We start from the raw sequence: 25,804 nt of genomic DNA on the forward strand, positions 1-25,804 counted from the left end.
AATTCCAGCATCTATGAAGAAACACACCTTCCTTGAACAAGTGCAGGTTGAGTAAGTGCTCCTCCCTCCTCTGTGAAGCTCTCTGGACCAGGGGCTGCACAGTGCAGATCACAGGAGTGGCTTCCTTGGTCTCATGAGTCCTACCAGTTCCAGCTCACCCCCTTTGGACATTGTCATGATGCACGTTAATAACACAGTCTTTAGGGAAACAGTAAGTAAACACATCTTTTATTCACAAACCAATAAAATATTATGCACTGGTTCTACATACATAATACCAAGGTTTTTAATGTACTGCTTATAAAGTGGATGTGTCTGATATCAGCATAACTTCAAAAGCAAAAAAAAATAAAAATTGTCACAACAGAATCTTAAAAAAATACCTTCAAAGGAAAAATCAGGTCCAAGACAAAAATTCAAGATCAAAACCTTCTGAAGAATTTTTTCAAAGAAAAGCAATCATTTATTTAAACAACATGTAATTTTATTTTCTCATGGGAGACCAGGAGAAGCACCTGGCTCCTGGCTTCAGATCAGCGTGGTGCGCTGGCCATAGCATGCTGGCCTCAGCGACCATTTGGGGGTGAACCAATGGAAAAGGAAGACCTTTCTCTCTGTCTCTCTCTCTCACTGTGCACTCTGCCTGTCCAAAAAAAATAGATTAAGCACATTTGAGTGCTAAACATTTTTAATAAAATTTTAGGTCATTATTCAAAATGATTCATCCTTTATTATAAAAATTGCTAATAACATTCAACACTTTTTACTTAATGCTCACATTGTGTCCTTTTGCTCCCCTGCCTGCAGTTGATACAAAAGCAGTTAGAACAAGCTCCTCTAAATTCATTTGATTTTTGAGAAAAGAATAAAGAAATGAGAACAGAAGGTATACAAGTTAACTTTACAACATTAAAGCTGGCTATAATCTCTGATCTGCAGCACTAAGGGAAAATTCAGGGTATAATACAACTTTTACCTTGGTTGACATATTAAAATGACTTAGTTGAAAATTGATCTGAAGAATTCTCTTAGGGACCTGCTTTAAACATACATCTAATTCATCCTGCTTAATAAATGGAAAATTACTTTTCCTTAAAAAATGAATGATTAAAAAACACAGAGACTAGTGAATACACGGATAACAAAAAGAATCCACATGATATTGGTGTTCTAGGTGACAAACAGCACTGTGAAATGATACCAAGAAGCAATGCTTGGGTCTGCTGAGCAAAGAAAGACTCAGGGACCCATCCTATGAACATGTTCTGAAACATGATGTTCATTGATTCACAATGAGAAAAAAGCCACAGCTCATACAAAAGCATCTTCATAAAATTCTCACAAATGTTAAAGAGTATTTAAAAATAAAAGAGCATGCACAGATTTTCTCTACATACACAGGCTCTGCTTGGTGAGAACAAATTTACACTGGCACAGTGGAGATAGAACAGGAAGTGTCTCAAAAAGGAGTTAAGAAGCTGTACTCAAGCAGCTATAATTATCTTTAAAAAGTTAAAGATTTAAAAATATCAGAATGTACATATATTGACCATTGCATTCAGTCCACAAATGCCTACAAATCACACTACTGTTCAGATTATTTGTCCTGGTAGATTGCTTTCGTAAAAATTCAGCAACACATGAATAAGTTGCATCTGGGCCATGATTTGAATTTAAAGAGCAATGTTCTCAATTTATAAATAAAGTAGTACAAAAGGGCTAACAAAACCCTAGCAGTGCAAATCATTAGCAGAGAAAGTCTGTTGCAACCTCTTTTACAAGCTGGCATTTATGATAGCACATGAAACAGGTAAAAAATAGTCTTAAGTTACAATACAATCAATTTCAAATTTTATTTTAGTACAAAAATTTCAGAAATCAGGTCTTTGTGGATCATACATAATTATAAAGGCTTAATTCAATTCTATATTTTACAAACAAGTCTGAAAAAGGAGGGTGTAAAGTATGGAAGAATGGTCTCTAGATGTTACTACTGACCTCAAGAAATAGTGCTACAGATTTCTGTGCAAAGAGAATATGCTGTTCAAACATTTTTCTATTTCAATGCATGAAAATATACTGTATAGAAGAAACAGTAAAATTACTTGTAACAAATTAAAGATAGGTGCAAACACACCAATCCCTGTCTGGCAGTATATAAAGCATATGGGGCTCAGAATTTTTTGTCTGTTGCTAGGACCTGGCTTGCATAATAGATCCATACCAAGTAATCAGATTGAAATTTCAAATCATCATTAAGGAAAAAAACAAAACAATCCCTAGTGGCCATACCTCACTCCCCCATCATCAGATTTTCATGAGTTTATAAGTAAAACTGAGGTTGTCCTCTGAAGGTGCTTGACTACCTCCTGCCCGGAAGGTGAATGCCGTTAACTTGGGGCAGGAAAGGCAGTAAGAGCTGCAGTTGTGCAAAAAGTGAGAAGTGGTCAGAGGGGATTAGAGGGGGTGGTCAGCTTTGCTATTATTCTCAGTTAACCAATGGTGGTCTAAAGGTCCCAGTGTTCAACTGAGGTTTAGAATAGAATATTTAATATCAAAATCTTCTGAAGAAATCAAATGTATAATTTGTGTAAGGCATCACGCCACTCTCATAGGCACTCTAACTTGAAACCATGAGTGATCTTTCTATTGGTTGTTCCATCCTTCCCTTTACTAATAGCTGACGTTTGTAAGACTTTCATTTTATCTCAGTCCTTAAAGTCTTTATGATTTGTTTCTACTCCACAAGTTCTCAAATATTCCACAACATCAGAGTCTGGCAAAGAATTAAGGTCTGCACATAACACAAGTGGAATAGTTACAAATTCTCCCAGTACCTTAGATCTGAGGCTTCGAGAGGCTTTATCGATAATGTTCTTCACTTCAGAGAGGAACATCATAGTTTGTACCCACTTCACATCAGAGTACTCTGGATCCCAATGTATATGAGCATTCACCATAAGAATGAGTTGTTTCTCTGTTCCAAGATGTGCCTTTCCAGATGATATTTCAATCAATTTCTTTCGAAGTTCTAGTAATACTGCAACTCCAATGTTATCTTTTGTCACGACTTTGTTCAGCATTGCTAGCTCTTTAAATTCAACAGTGTGTTTCTGAATCAAGGTAAATTTTTCTATCTTGAAGAATATTGCACAGCCATCAACATGTTTTCTTTCTTGGTCTGACTTTGTCCTAGATCAAGACATAGGGCTAAAGAATCCATGATAGCCACTTTTTTTTTCAGTTATACCAGAAAAAAACTGTAATACTGTTCCATTTCAATCTCCTTAAGGCTTATGCTATCAGCACTGCAGCTCAAGATTTCTTGAATAAGGGCCTTTTTCCTGTAGTCCCAATTTAGTACTCATGATGGACAGTAGCTGTATAACTCTCAGGTCACACATTTATCACATTAAAACAGGCAGTTGGCCTTGTTCTGTCTTGTTCTTGTAACATAATCCAAGATCTTGGAGGTGGCTGTTCTGTTGAAACTGACAAATTATCAAGCACATAGCTCAGAAGCCTTCTTGTTCCATTGGGTTTCTGATAGAGGTTCAAGATAGCCTGTGTAAGTGGATTTTCCGAGTGATACCATGTTTCCAAGTTCTGCAGGTGAACTATGGATTTTATTAGAGGACAGGTCTAGATATACCAGACTGTGAAGCTTGGCAATGTCTGAGGAGTGCAGGACATGGAATTGTCTCTCAGATGCAAAGCTGTCAAGTGAGTTACTGCCCGATGTGATTTCTGTTTGCTGCTTCCTCAGAGGACATAATCGTGTACATCCTCGGAGGGTCAGAAGGCTCCTATTTTCCTTTGGGGATGCCTCTGGAGGTGGGGGAGTGGAGCGCTGCCCTCCTCTGCCACTTCTGCCACCTCCTCTCTGTGAGTGCAGTGGGGTCTCCCCTGAGGAATCACCATACCAGTCCTGCCCACTGCTGAAGCTCTGCCGCTGGCACTCTTCTGCTGCCTCAGCGGCCACTCTTTGTTCCCCTCCGAGGGCTGCTGCTCCAACAGCCAGTCTCAGATGCCACATGGGCCTGGCCACCGCTACACCCTGCAGCTCTCTCAGCCCCAGGCCGCTTCCTCCGTGCCATACCTCCTTCGCTTCTGTGCTTCAGATATTGCGGCCAGGGATGCCACCACCTCTTCCTCCATGCCCCCTCGTTTTCACTGAAAGCAAACAAGCATCATGGCCCTCATTAACAATCTATAAGGGCTCCTTTTCCTATACATTTTCACCAGCATTTACTTACTGCCTGAGAATAGTCACTCTGTTGCTTTAATTTGCATAATTTGTTCCTCAAGGCATAGACCTTCTAAACAAATAACCAAGAGGGAATTTAACTGAATAATAACCTCCCAACAAAGAAAGCTCAGGAACAGATAGCTTCACTGCTGAATTCTACCAAATTTGTAGAGGAACTAATTTTAATTCTCAAACTACTCAAAACATTTGAAAGGGAACGAATCCTCCCAAGCTACTTCTATGAGGTCAGCATCACCTTAGTTCCTGAAACCAGAAAGATACAAGAAAGATACTTATAAACAAATATTCCTGATGCACAGATGTAAAGATTCCCCAACAAAGTGCTAGCTAATTGAATCCAATAACATATAAGAAAGATCTTTCACCTGTGCAAGTTGAATTTATCTCTAGTGAAAAGTATTGCATCGACATTGTTGCCGCAGACTCGTTTATTACAGTTGGAACAACGTCTTATATAGCCAAGACCAGCCAATCTGGTCAAGGGGTGGTCTATGCCCCAACCAATCACAGCTTGTTGCCAGGCAGGCTCCATTGCCAGGTGGGTTTCAAAGCCATTCCTGAGTAACTGACACTTGCTTGCCAGTGGCCACCTTGGTATGGCCTTCTCATTCCACCACACAACATATGAAAATCAATAAATATGACACATAACATTAACAAATGACAATAAAAATCATATCATTATCTCAATAGATGCAGAGAAATCATTTGATAGAATATTGAAACCAAAAGACTCCACCAAGAGACTATTGCAACTCCTAACATAGTTTGGTGAAGTTGCAAAAAATAAATTCTACACACAAAAATCAGTAACATTTGTATGCAAAATGCTGTGACTGAGAATGAACTTGTAAGATCCAGTATCATACAGAATATTTACTAAAAGTTTAAATACCTTATTAAATTTAACCCAGGATGTGAAGAATCTCTATAATGAAAATCATAAAACATTAAGGAAAGAAATAAATGAAGACAAACAAAAAATGGAAGGCATTTCCATGTCCACGGATTGGAAGAATTAATATCATCAAAATGTCCATAATACCCAAAGCAATTTACAGATTCAACACAATCCCAGTCAAAATATCAGCCATATTATTCTCATGTCTAGAAAAAATTGATGCTAAAATTAATATAGAAATAGAAGAGACCCCTGATAGCTAAAGCACTCTTAAACAAGTAAAACAAAACTGAGGGCATCACAATACTGGATTCATAACACACTATACAGGGAAGTTATAATCAAAACAGCCTGATATTGGCACAAAATAGACATGACAACCAATGGAGCAAAATAGAAGCCCCAGAAACTAACCCACACATCTACAACCAACTAATCTTTCACAATTGAGCTAAAATCAATCCCTGGTGAAAGGAGAGTCTCTTCAGCAAATGAAGTCTCTTCATCAAATGCATACAGCAGCATGAAACATGACCCCTACATTATATCTTATAAAACAATCAACTCAAAATGACCAAACCTCTAAATCTAGGCCCTGATACAATCAATAACTAAAGGAAGACTTTAGGGAAACTGCAAGACAATGGCAATGGAAGCAAGTTCTTGGAAAAGACCCCAGAAATACAGGTAATAAAAGTAAATATACAAGTGGAATTAACTAAAGCTAAAGAGTTTCTGTCCTGCAAAGGAAATACTCAATAAAGTGAAGAGGCAATCAATGGAATGTGTTAAATTATTTGCAAATTATGAAATAAAGGATTATTATCCAGAATATAGTAAGAGCTCAAAAAACTCAACAACATCAAAACAAACAATCCAGTTAGTAAATGGGCACAGGACATGAATGGGCATTTTTCAAAGGATGGAATTCAAATGGCCAACAAATAAAAAGTGCTCAGAATCACTAGCCATCGGGGAAATGCAAATATATGCCACCATGAGAGGTCAGCGTTGCCACTGTAGCATGTATATCTACCATCTGCAGCATCCCTGTGAGTGTCAATTTGAGTTCTGGTTGCTTCAGTTCTGATCCAGCTGCCTGCTAATTCACCTCAGAAAGTTGTGGAAGATGGCCTATGCCCTTGGGCCCCTGTGCCATGTGAGAGATCCAAAGCCCCTAGCTTGTGCTTTAAGCTGGCCTAGACCTGACCACTACAGCTGCTGCAGAATGAGCTAGTAGATGGGAAATCTCTCTCTCCCTCTGCCTCTCTTTCTCTGTAACTCTTTCAAATAAAAAAAAATAAAGCATGAAAAAAGTATAGTGAGGTTTTACCACTTGCCAGTTCGAATGGCTATTATCCATAAATAAATAAATACATTAACTAATTAATTAAATGCTGGTGATGGTGTGGGATAAAAGATACCCTAATAGACCTTTGAAATGATATAAACTAGTGAAACCATTATTGGAGATAATATCGCAATATCTCTGTAATCTGACAATATATCTACCATATGACCCAGACATCCCACTCCTGGAAATTTACCCATAGGATATGAAATCGGAATATGAAAGAGTGATCTGCACCTCCATGTTTATTGCAGCACAATTCACAATAGCTAGGATGTGAAATCAACCCAAATGATAATCAACCGATGACTTGATAAAGAAAATGTGATACACATTCTCACACACACATACACCACACACACCACACACACCACTACACACACACACAGTCTTTGGAGTAGTACTCACCTTAAATATAATGAAACCCTGTCTTTTGTAATAAAATGGATGGACCTGGAAGCCATTTTGGTAAATGAAATAAGTCAATTGCCAAAAGTGACAAATATTCTATATTTTCTCTGATTTGTATTAATTAATATACAGAGTACAAAAAATGTATTGTAGATGAATGAAAATTACATTTTGAGATTTGACTATTGTTTACAGCCCTTGTCTACATTATTGAGGAATAGTTTATTTTTCTATTTACTATTCTTTGAATTATTTACTTAGTGGAAGGTTAATTTTGGAATTATAACATAAAAAGAATGTAGTTCAATGTAAGGTTTAAAAGAAAAAAATAAGAAAGGAGGGGCAGAGGTTGGGCACATGGGTAGGAGAGAGGATAGGGCAAGATATATCACAATGCTCCTAAATCTGTGCATATGAAACATCAAATTTATTCACCTTATATAAATAATTAAAAACAGAAAATAATAAAAAGGATCTAAGGGATTTATAGTTTCAGATGATTCCTTATAATACTCCAATAGTTATATGTTAGTGGAATATTTTAAATAAGAAATCCATATGGAATGTCAAAGGATCAAAGTATCCAACACATTCTCAAAAATGAGATTAAAGATGGAAGTCTCACAATCTCTTAATTCAAAATGAAAGTAATAAAAACTGGAAGTAGCATAAACACAAAGATCAATGCAATGGAATAGAGGTTGAGGGTGTGCATTTGGTCCCTCAGTCAAGATGCTGTTTAAGATGGCTGCATGCCATACTACAGTATTTGGGTTTAATTCTAGCTCTGGCCTCAAATTTCCTGTCAGTGCCAAATATGAGAAGCATCATGATGCAACAAATAATCAGGTCTCTGCCACTCACATAGGAGGCCAGATTATGTTTATGGTTTCTGGTTCAGGTTCCAGTTACAACCCAGACCTGGTCATCACAGAAAACTGGGCAGTAAACCAGAAGTTAGGAACTCTCTGTCCCTCTCAATCTGCCACACAAATTAACATACTACTACTAATAATGATAAACATTTAATATCATCAGCTATGTTAATAAATGAAAATAAGACATGTTAACCTTATTTATAAAAAAAAACTGAATTCAGCTTATCATTAAAACCTTAAACAAACTATGAATTGAAGAGAATTTCCGAGAAGGGCACCTACAGGAAATCTAGAGCAGACTTCAATAAATGGGAATAAGGTACAGATACTTTTAACACTTCTATTCAACAGTGTAGTACAGGGTACTGCCAAAGAAACCACACAGAGAAAGAAAAAACTCCACAAGGAGCTATTTATTGCCTCAGCAGTTTTTCTCCCAGCTATGCCACTAAAATATTCAAAATCCACATGCACACAAAGGTTCACAGCAAAAATATTCATGAAAGTCAAATCTAGAAGCAACATAAATACTGATGTATAAGAAACACAGTATATATTATGTCTTTTATAATGGTATGCTACTTGGCAATCAAAATTAATAATGAAATAGTATACTACAAAATAATAAAACTCACAAAATAAATAAAAAATAAAATTTCACATAAAGTAATACTCTATGATTCCAATTTTAAGACATGTCAAGAGAAATCCTAAAAAAATCTCTAAAGACAGATTTTAGATTAATGCCTGTCTGTCACTGATGGTGAATGAGGATCTATTGTAGATAATATTAATTATTTGGGAATTAATGAAATGTGCTTATATTAGACTGTGGTTATGATTATGTAATTTCCAAAATTTTATAAAATATGCAATATTCGGCGCTGGCACCATGGTGCACTAGGTTAATCCTCTGCCTGCAGCACCAGCATCCCATATGGGTGCCGGTTCTAGTCCCAGTTGTTCCTCTTCCAGTCCAGCTCTGCTGTGGCCTGGGAAGGCAGTGGAGGATGGCCCAAGTGCTTGGGCCCCTGCACCTGCATGGGAAACCAGGAAGAAGCACCTGACTCCAGGCTTCAGACCAGTGTAGCTCTGGCTATTGCGGCCATTTGGGGAGTAAACCAACAGAAGGAAGACCTTTCTGTTTCTCTCTCACTGTCTGTAACTCTAGCTGTCAAATAAATATATATATTTTTTTTAAAATATGGAATATTCACTTAAAACATGGAACAGTTAGGTCTGGGCATATAGGCTCCCAAGTTTGGTCTTCACAGAAGAAACTGGAGATTAATGAATATGAGGGGGTTTCAAATATTTGGTGGAACATGAAATTAAAATACAATAATACTCATTTGGTTAAAAATATATAAAACCATAAATATGAGGGACCTTATAATTCATAGAGTACGTTTTTCTTTTTTTTCATTTATTAAACTTTTATTTAATGAATATTAATTCCCAAAGTACAGCTGTTGGGTTACAATGGCTTTCCCCCTCCCATAACTTCCCTCCCGCCCGCAACCCTACCCTTTCCCGCTCCCTCTCCCCTTCCATTCACATCAAGATTCATTTTCAATTCTCTTTATATACAGAAGATCAGTTTAGTATATATTAGGTAAAGATTTCAACATTTTGCCCCATATAGCAACACAAAGTGAAAAAAACTACCGTTGGAGTACTAGCTATAGCATTAAATAACAGTGTACAGCACATTAAAGACAGAGATCCTACATAATTTTTTTAAAAAATTAATTAATTTTCTATGCAATTTAAAATTTAACACCAGGTTTTTTTTTTCATTTCCAATTATCTTTATACACAGAAGATCAATTCAGTATATAATTAGTAAAGACCTCATCAGTTTGTACCCACACAGAAACACAAAGTATAAAAATACTGTTTCAGTACTAGTTATAGCATCACTTCACATTAGACAACACATTAAGGACAGATCCCACATGGGGTGTAAGTACACAGTGACTCCTGTTGCTGACTTAACAATTTGACACTCCTGTTCATGGAGTCAGTAATCTCCCTAGGCTCTAGTCATGAGTTGCCATGGCTATGGAAGCCTTTAGAGTTCGCTGACTTTGATCTTATTCCAATAGGGTCATAGTCAAAGTGGAAGTTCTCTCCTCCCTTCAGAGAAAGGTACCTCCTTCTTTGATGGCCCCGTTCTTTCCACTGGGATCTCACTCACAGAGATCTTTCATTTAGGTCTTTTTTTTTCCTTTGTATCTTGGCTTTCCATGCCTACAATACTCTCATGGGCTCTTCAGCCAGATCTGAATGCCTTAAGGGCTGATTCTGAGGCCAGAGTGTTGTTTAGGACATCTGCTAATACTAACTGATAGAATCAAAAAGGGAGAGAAGGATCCAACATGGGAAGCGGGATACACAGCAGACTCATAGAGTACGTATTTCTATGAATGAACTATGCATGTGATTTAAGAAATTCTTGTACACAATTAACCTACCATTTAATTCCTTATTTATTACTTGATATTGCTTGATATACCTCTAATTCAAATTAATTCATATATAGTTGAAAAATACTTCATTTTCTGTATGTGAAACAATTTAAAGTATATATTAACCACCAATTTAAGGAAAGTACTGTTTCCTAGTCAATCAAAGTACCATGACAAAATATAAATCCAGTTATTTCCAAATTGTTTGTCTTAATAAACTTCTTCCAAGGATCATACTAATTTAAATATTTCAACACCCCTTAAACTTATACAATAAGTGAAAAGCTTTTTTGAGTTTATTTTTTGTTGCCTATAATTACACATATCTATGTTTTACAGTGTGAAAATTTAATCGCTGTAAACAATGTCTACTGACCAAATCAGGATAAACAATATTTTCCCTTCTCTGGTATTACATGTCATGATCAAGCCTTGTAACACATTTTTTCCTATTTGCTCATGAAATATAGACTACTTTATGATGGACTATAGTCACCCCACCATTCTTTGTCAGACTAGGAACTCACATGTATAATCTAACTCATATTTGGTACCAATTACCCAAGTAGTTTTTACATACCAGATTTCAAGACATACTACAAGGCAGTTATAATCAGAACAGGCTGGTACCAGTACAAAGACAGGTGGATAGAACAATGGAACAGAATAGAAACATCATAAATCAATCCAAATATCTACAACCAATTTATATTCAACAAAGGAGATAAAATCAATCCCTGGAGCAAGGACAGTCTCTTCTGGTGCTGGGAAAACTGGATTTCCTCATGCATAAGTATGAAGCAAGACCCCTACCTTACACCTTACACAAAAAGCCACTCAAAATGGATTAAAAACCTTTATCTATGACCCGACACCACAAAATTATTAGAGGACATTTTGGAAACCCTGCAAGACATTGGCATAGGCAAAAACGTCTTGCAAAAGACCCCTTGGACAAGCAGTCAAAGCCAAAATTAACAAATATGATTTCATCAAATTGAGGAGCTTCTGAACTGGAAAAGAAATCCCCAGGAAACTGAAGAGGCAACCAACATGGGGCTGGCACTGCAGTGCAGTGGGTTAAACCCCAGCCTGAAGAGCTGGCATCCCATATGGGTGCCGGTTCTAGTCCTGGGTGTTCCACTTCCAATGCAGCTCTCTGCTATGGCCTAGGAAAGCAGTAGAAGATGTCCCAACTCCTTGGACCTTGCACCCATGAAGGAGACCTGGAAGAAGCTCTTGGACCTCAGCTTTGGATCAGCTCAGCTCTGGTCATTGTGTTCATTCAGGGAGTGAACCAGCAGAATAGAAGATGTCTCTAATCTCTCTCTCTCTCTCTCTCTCTCTCTCTCTGCCTCTTGTTCCCTCTGTGTGTAACTCTGACTTTCAAATACACAAAATAATTCTTAAAAAAGAGACAACCGGCCGGCGCTGCGGCTCACTAGGCTAATCCTCTGCCTTGCGGCGCCGGCACACTGGGTTCTAGTCCCGGTCGGGGCATCGATCCTGTCCCGGTTGCCCCTTTTCCAGGCCAGCTCTCTGCTGTGGCCAGGGAGTGCAGTGGAGGATGGCCCAAGTCCTTGGGCCCTGCACCCCATGGGAGACCAGGATAAGCACCTGGCTCCTGCCATCGGATCAGTGCGGTGCGCCAGCCGCAGCGTGCTACCGTGGCGGCCATTGAAGGGTGAACCAATGGCAAAAGGAAATAGCTTTCTCTCTGTCTCTCTCTCACTGCCCACTCTGCCTGTCAAAAATAAAAAAAAAATTAAAAATTTAAAAAAATTTTAAAAAGACAACCAACAGAATAGGAGAGAGTATTTGTGAACTATGCAAATGATAAAGGATTAATACCTAGAATATATAAAGAGATCAAGAAACTCAACAACAAAACACACAAAACTCAGTGAAGAAATGAGCAAAGGACTTAAACAGACATTTCTCAAGAGAAAATCCTAATGATTGATAGACACATGAAAAAATGCTCAGAATCATTAGCCATCAGGGAAATACAAATCAAAACTATAATGAGGTTTCACCTCACCCCTGTTAGAATGTCTTTCATACAGAAATCAACAAACAACAAATACTTGCAAGGGTGTGGGGAAAAGATACCTTAATCCACTCTTTGTGGGAATGTAAACTGGTAAAGCCACTATGGAAGACAGTAGGGAGATACCTCAGAGGATTGAATATAAACCTACTATATGACCCAGCCATTCCACTCTGAAATTTACCAAAATGGAAATGAAACCACCATATGAAAAAGATATCTGTAGCCCCATGTTCATTGGAGCTCAATTCACAATAGCTAAGACATGCTAAGACATGCTAAGTCCAAATGCCCATCAACTGAAGACTGGAAAAAGAAATATGGTATATGTACACTATGGAATACCACATAGCAGAAAAAAATGAAATCCAGTCATATACAATAAAATGGAAGAATATGGAAAACATCACACTTAGTGAGATAAGCCAGTCCCAAAAGCATAAATACCACATGTTCTCCCTGATTTTTTATAATTAATAGAGCACCTAAAAGACAATCTGTAGAAGTGAAATTAACACTTTGAGAAGCAATGACTTGAACAATCCTTGTCTTGACAGTGGAGGACTATTTTTTAAAATACTATTTGTTGAACTCTTTTGTATGAAGTGAACTGAAACTAGATTCTGGTATAACATAAGATTGGGAAAGGGAGGAGGAAGAATGGTTTTGGGAGTATGGGCATGGTGGGAAGAATCACCATATACTTAAAGTTATAATTATGATGAGTATGATGTTTATAACTGTAAAGCTGTATAGTTCTGCATACACTCCTACCAACTTACTTCTAAGGATATAGTTTAAATATTTTCCACGGGACACCAAATCCACTTTAGAAGTATCCACAAATCCACAAAAGAAGTATCATTTTTGGATGCTTTTTTAATGTTGATTGTGTTTCTTTAAAAAAAGGAGTGAAATTAACTTCAAGATGCAATGACTTTGAACAGACTTTGTCATGAATGTTGCGGAACCTTTTTAATTTTTTTGATGTACAAATTGTTGAATTCTTTACTTATATAGAGTCAGTCTTCTGTGTATAAATTTAATCAAAAAGGGGGCTTAATGGAGAATGGGACTGGGGATGATAGAGAGAGGAGGAAGAAAGGTGGAAGTGTGGATGAGAGGGTGAGTATATATTATATTCTTAAAGATATATTTATGAAATGCAAGAAGTTTTATATTCCTAAATTAAAAGGATTCTCTGTGGGAGTGTGTGTGAAATTCATCAGTTTGAAAAAAAAGAGACACACAGAAAGGCAGGGTAAAATACTTTCTGTCAATTGTCACTTCATAAATGCCTGAAGCAGTCATGGCTGCACCAGAACTATTTTGATATGACATCAAGCACACAGGTGACAAAAATGAAAATAAAGTAGTAGGACACACACACACAAAACAAATTAAAAGACTACATACTAAAGGAAAAATAAAACAAAACAGATAGCAAAACATAGGAGAAAATATTGGCAAACTTAATATGATTTAGAGAATACAAAGAATGTACAGAAATCAAAAGCATATATAATAAAAATGGAAAAATTTAACAACACTTCTTTTGTGAGCACTTAGACTTGGTTATAATACAACTCTTTCTGGAAAGAGGTCCTGAATAGGAAGTTAGTGCACAGTGATTCTTGTTAATTTAACAACTAGCACTCATATATGATGTCAGTGATCACCCAAAGCTCTTGACATGAGCTGACTAGGATATGTGGGGAAAAGAGAACACATAAATTATTTTTAGGAATATAAAGTGGTACATCTACTATGGAAAACACTATAGAGGAGCCTCTAAAAATGGAACAAATGACAAAGCAATCCAACTAATGGATATGTATCCAAAAGAAATAAAATCACTATCTCAGAAATACACCTGCACATCCATGTTCACATAAGCATTACTCACAGGTACAAGATATGGAAGTAACTACATTGTCTGTCAACAGATGAAAAGAGAGAACATTATATATGTACACAATGGAATCACATTCAACCTTAAAAAAATTCTGATGTTTTGTGCCAATATGTGTACTAAAGTATGAATGAGTACATTAGGCTGCTTGATATAACACAGAAAAATAAATGCCACTTATGTTTGGAATCTAAGGAAGTCAGTCATAAGTACAGAATATAATGTGGGTTGCTAGTTGAATGACACATTTGCATAACGAGATAAATTAACATTAAGATATAATATAGAGCCCAGTACGGATATGAATACAATATTATATACAATGTGTTAAAATATGAAATGTGTTTTAAAAATTATGTAAGGTGATGGGTGTTAGTTGATTGTCCTAATCATTTCATAACATATAAGTACAAGGTGACACCAAAAGGTTTTTGATAGTGGGCTTAAAATATAATGTGAATATTCCATATGCTTGTAAAAGTCCTCCACGTATCAAGCCATCAAGTTGCAGGCCTTGTATACAAATTTTGTCTGTCAATTATATTCCGATAATCTTTTAAATCTTTTAAATCACACTATATCAAAATAAAAATTAAAAATAACTTAGGAATCCAGGCTAATATCTCTGCATTGGGAAGGTTATCATGGAACATAAATAGTTTTTAAAGCACTCATAAATGTGACTAACTAAAATTCATATTTTGAAAGAACAGAGACAGATGACAGCCTGTTCACAGAATGTGCAAGGCTAAGATGACATCCAAGTACCAACATACAGTGTCCTCCTGCCTGCCCTCCCCATAGCCTGTACAAAAACCTGAGCCAAATAAAACTGTTTTCTTTTTAATTTATCTAGTCTAGGACACTGCTATTGTCAATGGAAAGTGGAGGCAAGATTCTTAGAATGAGCTTGCTGAGGCCCTGCTTCTCACAAAATCAGAAAACAAGGGGAATGAAGTCAGCCCAGGAAAAAATAAGTGAGGACTCCATGAAGGACAGCTCCTCACCCACATGAATCCCTCACACACAGGGTCTGGGTTCTCCCTGGTGTCCATCGCGTGCTCACTGCACAGTCTGGGGAGATGGGGGATGCCACCAACACTGGGTCCCAGAAACTGGTCCCAGCCGACAACTGGCTTTGAGGAGACAGAACTCCAGGAATCCCAGCTGCCAGCCCAGACACTGAGGACCAGAGTGGGCCCAGGGAAGGGCCATGCCAGCAAGGAGATGTGGCCCACAGATTCCCAGAGAGGACCCCTGGGGAGGCCCGCCTCAGACCAGCCTTCTCCACAACTTTTCCCAACTCCTCCTTCCCCATATCTGCATGCCAGGACTCTCACACTCACCATTGCAGCTTCCAAGGTGAGTGCTGTCCTGATGCTGAGTTACACCCAAATTCACTAAACACCAGAGGCTCCGCCTTGGACCTCTATCCACTGTGATGCTGGAAGACAATTATGGTGTCAAGATCTCAAATGATTACATGGCATTCACGCCCCACACCTGATTGGACAGCAAGCATATCTGTTAGCATGCACAACGTTACCAAAGTCGCAGTCAGCATCCTCCATAGTGCTGACAACTTCAGATCTTGCAGGAAGGAAAAGTAAGAGGCGAGTCCTGTTTTCTGTTCTGAAATTGTGTCCTGCCATGAGGGGTTTTCACCTCCCTGGTCCACCACCTGCTGGGCCACTCCTGCCTCCAGGGTCTCTCCTGAGAACATCCTACCTGGGCTCCCAGTAACTGCTTCAGATCAGTAATAATTTAAAGGCTCTTTATTAGCTCCTGAGCAGTTTTCATCATATGTGTGATGCACTTTTGAGTTGAGTATTTTTATATGGCTTTAAAGAATATTTAAACACACAATTTAATCCTTTGGTTTCCATTTCTCTTGTGGATTTTTTCTAGTTTATCTATTATTGTCCTTTACTATTATTTTTGTTTTTTCCTGATTCTTAGTAATGGGTGGGTTTTATGATCTTTCTAGTAATCTCATTATCAGTTATAATTGTTTTTAGATTTTTATCGATTATCTGCATATAAACATCATGCAATGCATTCATGTTTCATTACATAGAAGTTTATCCTTACAACTTATGTTTGCTTCTTGCTGTTTTATTTCCCTGACTACTCTTGCAGTAGAAAGTTGAAGAGAGAAAGTGCAAGCATTGTCTAAGTTTACTCCCAGGGAAAAATCTTTCAATAATTTTGTATTAGTTATGTAGTTTGTTATAGGTTCCTTTTGCTCTTGATCATGCAATGAAGTCAGTCACTGACTTTTTTTTCCTATTCAGCAGTTTTATTTTTTACTAGATGTTGAACTTTATCCAATGCTTTTCAACATATAATCTACAAAATCATGTGATTTTTCTTTGTTTACTACCTGGATGCCTTGCATGGAAATCTTAACCACTGTTATATTTTTTATTACATCTTGCTTGCTACTGATATATTATGTTTTCTTAAGTGATTTCATTTATTATATTAATATTTTGCTTAAGATACTTGTAGCTGTGTTTATGAAAGGGATGCTTTAAAAAAAGTAATTTCTGGTCCACTTGCATCATCTTTAATGTAATGATGGTTAATTCTCTGCTTATTTCCACTTTGAATATGTCTGGGAAATGTAATTTGTATGTTCCTTCTTGAAAGTTTGGGGAATTCTCTAAGCCTGTACCTGAAATTTAGATTTGTGAGACTTTTTTCGTGATTGTTTGGTTGGAGTTTTCAAAATGTGATTGAACTTACTTGGTTTATATAGGAGTTTTGCTATTTTGTATTTCTGTTTTGGAAATTTATTTTCAAGATACGGTGAATTTTGAACTCTGTAGTCATGTTTTTACTCCTAAGGTTTTCACACATTTCTCCTTATATCTTGGTAAAAGCTTATAATCTCTAGAAAAGGATGATTTCCTTTAACTCACGAAGCCTGTGGTTTGTGTTACAGTTCCATTTTTTTTCTTAAATGCTTTGTTAATATTTTTCTTAAAAAAATCATGTCCTTGTTTATTTGTGGTACTTTATATGGCATTTAATAGATGTCTGCTGTAATCCTTTTCTCTTGATTTTATTCAATATTCTGTCAGAATTTTTGATTCTTGACAAGGATGATGTAATAATTGATTTTCAGTGTTTTAATTTAACATCATCATCTAAGGCTGTACATTATCTCCAGGCACTGATTTACCTGCATTCTCTTTATTCCCTTGCGTATTTCAAAACCCTGTATATGCAGGCCCTGTCTGCCTCCCAGTGTTTCTATCCCCATGTGCCTGCAGTCATCACAGGCAACATGTGTCTCAATTTCTGCAACCTATATGTTCTGATTGGTAAACTAGTGCTTTAATCATTAGACACCCTTTCTGTACTCTTGTATGCCTAGCAATCTCAGCACATCAACTCCTATTTCCATGTCTGGAAAAGAGCTGTGGCTCCTCAAAATCTATTACATCCTCACAGACCCATGTCTCTCCTGATTTCATTTAGAAAAGCAGGTAAAATTCTTCTGACATCCTAAGGTAGACATTCCCATATTTACTACTGCAAACAGCTGAACCATCTGAACTGCTCTGTTTTTTTTTTCCTTTATGGGGCTCTTAGTTAATTGCCAAATTGTGTTGATTCTAATGAGATCCATATACCTGATATTTCCATTTACTGGAGTGTCCTGAATGGCAAATCTCTACTCTCCCAGAGCATATGTGAAGGTTGTTGTACAAATTATATCTTTATGTAACAATAGTTAAAATTTTGAAATGCTTTGGAGAAAAAATAAAATAATGGATAGGCTTTAATGCAGGGGGGAAAGGTTACTTTAGTGAGAAAAGTTTGAAAAACTCATCTATAGGCAATATTTGAGTTTAAAACATGACAGGAAGTAGCTTTCAGTAAGGAAGCTAGGAAGATTGCATTTAAGTTGAAGAAGCAAAAAACATATTTAATGATCTTTATAAGGGAAAGAAAAGACGATTAAGCTGGAAGATGAAGAAAACAGTGAATCAGTGAATAGTCAATGACAATGACGATTGAGAAAATAGATTTAAAAAGTCCTACCTCTTAAAATATGTGCAAATTTATATATATGATAATAATTCACTTTATTAATCCAATACACAATACATACATATTTCAAAACAATATGAATAATGATACTTCAAAAAGTTCACATATAATGGAATGAAATTATTTAGATTTAGAAAAACTTGAAATAGATGTATAGATATTTATAATACACATTTCAATGTGTTTTTAAAGATTCTTTGTATGAATGGATTACAAATTTTCTTTTTTTTAATTAAACTTTTATTTAATGAATATAAATTTCCAAAGTACAGCTGATGGGTTACAATGGCTTCCCCCTTCCAAAATTTCCCTCCCACCCACAACCCTCCCCTTTCCCGCTCCCTCTCCCATTCCAATCACATCATGATTCATTTTCAATTCTCTTTATATACAGAAGATCAGTTTAGTATATATCAGGTAACGATTTCAACAGTTTGCCCCCAAATAGTAACACAAAGTGAAAAAAAAATACTGTTGGAGTACTAGTTATAGCATTAAATAAGAGTGTACAGCACATTAAAGACAGAGATCCTACATAATATATTTTTTTAAAAAAATTAATTAATTTTCTATGCCATTTCCAATTTAACACCAGGGTTTTTTTTTTCATTTCCAATTATCTTTATATACAGAAGATCGATTCAGTATATAATTAGTAAAGATCTCATCAGTTTGTACCCACACAGAAACACAAAGTGTAAAAATACTGTTTCAGTACTAGTTATAGCATCACTGCACATTAGACAACACATTAGGGACAGATCCCACATGGGATGTAAGTACACAGTGACTCCTGTTGCTGACTTAACAATTTGACACTCCTGTTCATGGCGTCAGTAATCTCCCTAGGCTCTAGTCATGAGTTGCCATGGCTATGGAAGCCTTTAGAGTTCGCTGACTTTGATCTTATTCCGATAGGGTCATGGTCAAAGTGGAAGTTCTCTCCTCCCTTCAGAGAAAGGTACCACCTTCTTTGATGGCCCTGTTCTTTCCATTGGGATCTCACTCACAGAGATCTTTCATTTAGTTCTTCTTTTTTTCTTTTCCATGGTTTCTTGGCGTTCCATGCTTACAATACTCTCATGGGTGCTTCAGCCTGATCTGAATGCCTTAAGGGCTGATTCTGAGGCCAGAGTGTTGTTTAGGACATCTGCCATTCTATGAGTCTGCTGTGTATCCCATTTCCCATGTTGGATCTTTCTCTCCCTTTTTGATTCTATCAGTTAGTATTAGCAGACGCTTGTCTTGTTTAGGTGATCCCTTTGACTCTTAGACCTATCAGAGCCATCAAATGTGAGCTGAAATTGATCACTGGGAATAGTGAGATGGCATTGGTACATGCCACCTTGATGGGATTGTATTGGAATCCCCTGGCACATTTCTAACTCCACCATTTGGGGCAAGTCTTATTGTGCATGTCCCAAATTGTACATCTCCTTCCTCTCTTTTTCCACTCTTAAATTTAACAGGGATCACCTTTCAGTTAAAATGCCATCTCACTAGTCCAAGTGATCCTCTTCAGTTCATAATTGATCACACTGACAGGTCTAAGAGTCAAAGGGATCACAAAACAATACTAGTGTCTGCTAATAATGACTGATAGAATCATAAAGGGAAAAAAATGATCCAACATGGGAAGCAGGATACACAGCAGACTCATAGAATGTCAGATGTCCTAAATAGCACTCTGGCCTCAGAATCAGCCCTTAAGGCATTCTGATCGGGCTGAAGAGCCCATGAGAGTATTTTAGACATGGAAAGGCAAGACACTCTGGCCAAAAAATTAAAGAAGAAGACCTAAATGAAGGATCTCAGCGAGTATGATCCCAGTGGAAAGAACGGGGCCATCAAAGAAGGAGGTACCTTTCTCTGAAGGGAGGAGAGAACTTCCACTTTGACTAAAAAAACCTGGTGTTTAATTGGAAAGTGCATACAAAATTAATCAATTTTAAAAATAATATCATGTAGGATCTCTGTCTTTAATGTGCTGTACACTGTTATTTAATGCTATAACTAGTACTCCAACAGTATTTTTTCACTTTGTGTTGCTATGTGGGGGAAAACTGTTGAAATCTTTACTTTATATATACTCAACTGATTTTCTGTATATAAAGAGAATTGAAAATGAATCTTGATGTGAATGGAAGGGGAGAGAGAGTGGGAAAGGGGAGGGTTGTTGGTGGGAGGGAAGTTATGGGGGGGAGCCATTGTAATCCATAAGCTGTACTTTGGAAATTTATATTCATTAAATAAAAGTTAAAAAAAAGAAAAGACACTTTTTATGGGGTATACATGAGCATTTCATTCACTTTGCCATCAAGCATAATTTTTGCAAAAAATTTAACTGCACCCAGCTATTATCAGGAGCAGAAGAATATATCACATTGATGACTTCCTCCCTGAATGAGACTATTTGACACACTTGTGAAGAACATACAATGCTAATACCTTTTAGTCCTTCCTGGGTTTTGGTGCAATGGATGCCTCATTTAAAAAATTGTCATGGATGCTACAAATCAGCCCAGCTTATATGGTCCCCTCTTCCAATGAAAAGTGCTAAAATCAGTCAAATTAAATTCTGTAGCACTATCATTAGTGCTCTCAGTGACTTCTTCACTCGTGGAGCTCATATGCCTTCTAAATTCTTTGGATCATCTATGAGATCTGTGATGCAAGAAATAACCTCTCTTGGAACCTTGCTATGTGCCAGTAAAATTAAATTAGATGGCTAACTGTGGTATACTGGAAAAACAGTCATCTACACACCTGGAGCCTGTGATGCTCCAAACCTTGTTGTCTAGTAGGACTTTGGCCATGGATATATAACAGTAAAATGTGAGAATGGCTACTACGGCCTTCTTAATAAATGATGGACCCAAAACTTGGCATACTCCATTTGGCAAAGGGGATGGCTTCCAATGTCTACTGTCTATGTCCAGATGCCAGGGTACTGCAGGAGGTCACTATTCTAACAATAAAAAAGAAAAACCATTTAAGTTCAGCTGGACACCATTCTGCTGACTGTTTATCTCATTCCTGTTAATCTGGAGGCCTTCACTGGTGACAATCCAGAGACCCAAAGTAGTCACAGTCATTATCTGCTAACAAAAGCTTAATCCAAGAGTTATGAATTAATATCTATTATAACACAATTTCTCAGAACTCATCTAGACCAAATCTTGAGAGTTGGAAGCTGTTATACTTGGCCCACCCATCAATAGGACATTAATTGTGCCAGATGTGTTCTATATTCTTATACTGCAGGAGGATGTCATAGATATTGATGCTCCAAACTTATCCAGCTCCCTGCTAATGTGTCTGGGAAAGCAGCAAATGCTTGGGCCCCTGAACTCATGTGATATCTGGAAGAAGCTCCTATCTTATGAGATCAGATTGGTTAAGCCCTAATCATTGTAGCCATTTTGGAGGAGAACAAACCAGAAGGAAGATCAGTCTCTCCCTTTCTCACTCTAACACTGCCTTTCAAATACATAAATAAATCTTTTAAAATGTAAATCATTTCAATGGATTCCTCAGTGCTCAATCATGATGACTTTTACTATCTTAAGGACATTTTTGTTTCTTTTTTAAATATTTGTTTATTTGAAAGGTAGAGAAAGGGCTGGTGTTGTGCTGCAGTATGCAAAGCTGCCATCTGTTATACTGGCATCCCATATAGGCACCGGTTCAAGTCCCACTTGTTCCACTTCTGATTTAGTTTCATGCTAATGGTCTGATAAAGAGTGGAAGATGTCCCAAGTACTTGGGCTCCTGCCACCCCCATGGGTGACTCAGAAGAAGCTAGTGGTTTCAACCTGGCCCAACACTGGCCATTGGAGCCACCAGGGGAGTGAACCAAATAATTGAAGGTCTCTCTTTCTCTCTCTCTCTCTCTCTGTACCGTGACTTTCAAATAAAGAAGTAAATAACTTTTAAAATGATTTTAAAAAGGGCAGAGAGACACACAGAAAGTGGGTGGGGAAAGAGAGGCAGAGAGGTCTTCCATATGTTGGTTCACTCTCTAAATGTCTGCGACAGCTGTCGCTGGACCAGGGTCTCAGAACCCCTAATAAGTAGTAGATCTTGCACATAGGTGAAAGGAACTGAAGAATTTGAGCCGCTACCCCGTGATTCCCACAAATATTAAGCAGGAAACTGGTTTGGAAGTGGAGCACTGAAAACTTAGATTGGTACTGCAACATAGAATGTGGGCATCACATGCAATGGCCAACAAATTAGAAAACCTAGAAGAAATCAAGACACATGCTAGATAACAAAATTGAGTCGTGAAAACATACAGAAAAGCTAAACAAACCAAAAACCAAGACAGAGATTGAATCAGTAACAAAAACCCTCCAAACAAAGAAAAGCCCAAGACCAGATAGCTTCACTGCGAAATTCTACCAGACTTTCAAAACAGAACCAATTCCAATTCTTCTTAAGCTATTCAAAACAATTGAAAGAGAAGAGTATTCCCAAAGTCCTTCTATTTGGTCAGTGTAACCTTATTTTCTAAACCAGAAAATGATACAATAGAGAAAGAGAATTAAAGAACAATATCTCTGATAAGCACAGATGCAAAAGTTCTCAACAAAATACTAGCTAATAAAGTCCAATAACAGATCATAAAGATAATTTACCTGGACCAAGTGGAATGTACCCCTTGTATGCAGGGATGGTTCATCATATGCAAATCAATAAATGTGATATGTGACACTTGAAAACTAAAGAATAAAAACCACATGATGATCTCAATAGCTGAAGAGAAAGTATTTGATAAAAAACAAGCTTTCATTATAAAAACCTTAAGCAAGTTGGGTATAGAAGGAACGTTCCTTATCACAATAAAGCAATATATGAGAAATCTTCAACCACCATTATATTGAATGGGAAATCTTGGAAGCATTTCATTAGGATCTGAAACCAAAGTTGCTCTCCATCACTACTAACAGTTTTAGCCATAGCAATAATTCAAGCAAAAGAAATTTAAAAAAATTAGAAAGGAGAAAGCCCAATAACCTGTTTGCAGATGACATGATCCTATATATTGGAAAATCAAAAGACTCCACCAAGAAATTATTGAAACTCATGAGAGTTTGGTAAAGTTGTAAGATTTAAAATCAACACACAAAAATCCATAACCACTATATACACAAAAATGCCATGGCTGAAAAATAACTTATCAGATCAGTGCTATTCACAATAACCATAAAAGTTTTATAAGTTTTATTACCTTGGAGTAAATTTAGTCAAGGGTATGAAAGATCTCTGACGCTATGAACAGGAGTGTCAAATTGTTAAATCAGCAACAGGAGTCACTGTGTACTTACACCCCATGTGGGATCTGTCCCTAATGTGTCGTCTAAAGCCAAGTGATGCAATAACTAGTACTGAAACAGTATTTTTTATACTTTGTGTTTCTGTGAGGGCACAAACTGATGAGGTCTTTACTAATTATATACTGAATTGATCTTCTGTACATAAAGAGAATTGGAAATGAAAAAAAAAAACAACCTGGTGTTAAAATGGAAATGGCATAGAAAATTAATTAATTTGAAAAAATTATGTAGGATCTCTGTCTTAAATTTGCTGTACATTGCTATTTAATGCTATAATTAGTAATCCAATGGTAGTTTTTTCACTTTACGTTGCTATATGGGCAAAATGTTGAAATCTTTACCTAATATATACTAAACTGATCTTCTGTATATAAAGAGAATTGAAAATGAATCTTTACATGAATGGAAGGGGAAAGGGAGCGGGAAAGGGGAGGGTTGCGGGCGGGAGGGAAGTTATGGGAGGGGGGAAGCCATTGTAACCCATAAGCTATACTTTGGAAATTTATATTCATTAAATAAAAGTTTAATAAAAAAAGAAAGATCTCTACAAGAAAAAATACAAAACATTAAAGAAATACATGTTCATAAAGTGAAAGAACTAATATCAAAATTCACATACTACCTAAAGAAATTGTTTTTAATTTTATTTTTGCAAGCATTTATTTATTTGAGGAGCAGTTAGAGAGAGAGAGAGAGAGAGAGAGAGAGAGAGAAAGTGATGTCTTCTAAGTGCTGGTTAATTCTCCAAATGGCTGTAATGGCTGGTGTTGGGCTGATCTGAACCCAGGAGCTAGAAGCTTCCTCCTCATTGCCTATGTGGATACAGGAACCCAAGCACTTGGGCCATCTTCCACTGCCTTCCCAGGCCATGAGCACAGAGCTGGATCAGAGGAGTAGCTGGAACCCAAACTGGCACCCATGAGAGGCCAGTGCCATGGACAGTGGCTCAACTTACTATTCCACAGTGCCAGTCCCCCAAAAGCAATTTACAGATTCAATGTGATCTCAATCAAAATATCAATAACATTCTTCTCAGAGTTAGGAAAAAAAGTGATGTTAAAATTGGGATGAAATGCCAAGGCAATCTTAATAAAAGCAAAGTTGGAGGCAACACACTTCCAGAATTCAAGATCTACTACAGGGCAGTTATAATCAAAATAGCTTGTTATTGGCATGCCAAAAGACATGTAGACCTATGAAATGAAATAGAACCTCTGAAAATTAATCCACACATCTAAAATCAGTTGGTTTGTGACAAAAAATGCAAAGCAATCTCTGGAGAAAGGACAATCTCTTCAAAAATAGTGCTGGGAAAATTTGTTCTTCACAATGTAGTAGGAAACAAGATTCCCACTTTGCAACTTGTACAAAAACTAACTGTAATTGGATCAATCATCTAAATCTAGGGGAAACTATCAGGGAAGCTGTGCAAGACATTGTCATAGCCAAAGACTTTTGGAAAAAGACTCCATGAAGCACAGACAATAAAAGGAAAAATAGTCAAAGGAGATTATATCAAGCTAAGAAGCTTCTGAACTGCAACAAAGCAAGCAACTGACAGAATGGAAGGAAATACTCACAAACTATTTGTAAAAATCTCCAAAATCTCTACTGAGCTCAACAAATTCAACAACAAAACAAACAATCCAGTTCAAGAAATGGGCAATAGCCATTTTTCCTATTATATTAACAGGCAGGTTTTTTTTTTTTTTTTTGGACAGGCAGAGTGGATAGTGAGAGAGAGAGAGAGAGAGAGAAAATTCTTCCTTTTTGCCATTGGTTCACCCTCCGATGGCCACTGCGGCCAGCGTATCTCGCTGATCCAAAGGCAGGAGCCAAGTACTTCTTCTGGTCTCACATGTGGGTGCAGGGCCCAGAGACTTGGGCCATCCTCCACTGCCTTCCCGGGCCACAGCAGAGAGCTGGCCTGGAAGAGGGGAACAGGCAGTTTTAATAAGCATTTCTCCAAGGAAGAAATTCAAATGGCCAACAGACACATGGAAAAATGTTCAGGATCACTAGCCATCAGGGAAATGCTAATAGCCACCACAATGAGATTTCTCCTCACCCTAGTTAGTATGGCTATCATACAGAAACCAAAAATCATTTTGGGGCAGGCACTGAGGCTTAGTGGGTTAAGCCACTGCCTGCAGTACTGG

At 37.2% G+C, this 25,804-nt stretch overlaps 1 pseudogene; it reads right to left on the reverse strand.

Annotated features, from left to right (window-relative positions):
• Window positions 1–2,362: 2,362 nt before the first annotated feature.
• LOC133764822 (CCR4-NOT transcription complex subunit 6-like) lies at window positions 2,363–10,079 on the reverse strand (annotated as a pseudogene).
• Between the last annotated feature and the right edge of the window lie 15,725 nt (window positions 10,080–25,804).

This window comes from Lepus europaeus, chromosome 7 (assembly GCF_033115175.1).
Source record: "Lepus europaeus isolate LE1 chromosome 7, mLepTim1.pri, whole genome shotgun sequence".
Classification (NCBI taxonomy): Eukaryota; Metazoa; Chordata; class Mammalia; order Lagomorpha; family Leporidae; genus Lepus; species Lepus europaeus.